Source organism: Octodon degus, unplaced genomic scaffold (assembly GCF_000260255.1).
Source record: "Octodon degus isolate 3935 unplaced genomic scaffold, OctDeg1.0 scaffold00027, whole genome shotgun sequence".
Classification (NCBI taxonomy): Eukaryota; Metazoa; Chordata; class Mammalia; order Rodentia; family Octodontidae; genus Octodon; species Octodon degus.
This window is the reverse complement of record NW_004524603.1, coordinates 13634200-13635648: the sequence shown is the minus strand read 5'-3', so window position 1 is coordinate 13635648 and position 1449 is coordinate 13634200. Positions and strand designations below refer to the sequence as shown.

The 1449-nt window shown below is 40.0% G+C and overlaps 1 pseudogene; it reads right to left on the bottom strand.

Moving 5' to 3' along the window:
- The window catches only part of LOC101587917, a 38771-nt pseudogene extending 37598 nt beyond the window's left edge, over nt 1–1173 (bottom strand).
- Nucleotides 1174–1449: the final 276 nt, after the last annotated feature.

Genomic DNA, 1449 nt, shown 5'->3' with positions numbered 1-1449 from the left:
GAACCACAGAAACCTGAGCCTGACTGCTTTGTTGAAGCAGTCACTTAAAGAACTGAGCTAAGAGGCAGGCCCTCTTAAGGATTTTTTTTTTTTCTGCTCCGAATGCCTTCAGAGCAGGTTTGTCTGGCTTGAGTTGTGGGGATCGAACCACAGAAACCTGAGCCTGACTGCTTGGTTGAAGCAGCCACCTAAAGAACTGAGCTAAGGGGCAGGCCCCCACCTCAATTCTTTTTCAACATTTAGAAAAATTTGTCATTGCGAAGTAGAAACCCCAGATACTGACATTTCTTTTCTTTCTTTCTTTTTTTTTTGCAGAACCAGGGATTGAACTCAGATCCTTGTGTTTGCCAGTCAAGTACTTATCCTACTGAGCCAACTCCCTGGCCCCCTGACATTTCTTACAGGCCCAAATCTCTGTTAATATATATGAAACATATCTTTCCAGTATTTTAAAATGAACTTAAGAAAAAAAAAAAGATTCTAGTCACATGTAGATAGGTATGTTGGATATCTACCTGGGTAATTTAGGAGTATTATGCTTTAACAGTATAAAACTTAGCAATATTAAAATGCCATCACTTCTCTATTCTTTCATGGTTGAATGACAGTGACATTATAACTGAGATCTTTCACTAGTAAAATGTTAATAAATGCCTTGTGACTTTGTACAGTCCAAGATTTTCATTCAGGAACATGAAATGTCTTTGTTAAGCCCTCTCGGTAAGTAAGTAATTGTTTAGCCTTAAGGAGACCAAGACTGGGCAGTTAGAGCTGCTCCTGAAAGTACACTTCATTTTCAATTATAAACTCAAAATTCTTGGAGAGGTCAAGCCAAGCTCTTCTTTTATGTGAACTGTCTTCCCTTTGTCTCCTTCTTTGTGGAATTTCTCTGTGCATTCGGAGCATTCCGCCTGTTTGTATACTCTGCTCTGAATCACTTATGCTCTTCCTGAACTTCCTCCATCAAGGGGGATTTAAGTATCTATAAACATGCTTACTAAACACTACTCTTTTAACATTCTAGGCTTCTTCAGAACAGAATCTGTATTGGACATTTGTTGTTTACCTCAGCAAAAGGCAAAAACTTATCTGCACCACAGATGTCCACTGATCCACCCATTAAAAAGACTTACCAGCAGCTCCCAGCAAGGCAAGGAAGAGGATGACCTTCATGGTTTCTCCCTGGATCTGGACTGGGAAACAGGATGAAGGCTTCCCATCCGCAGGTATTTATGCCTTGACGGTAGTCATTGACCCCCATGGGCACGGGTGCCAGAAAAGTTTTAGTGGAAATGAATACAGGTAAACTTAAACATTATTTAAACATTAACTTTTTAAATTTTTCCAGAAGGTTATGGGAATGGAAGTAACAAGCCCACCTGGTGGAAACAGTTTTCCATATTGGGAAGGTAAGAGGGATTAAGGTCACAGGACAGGATGACCAATTTC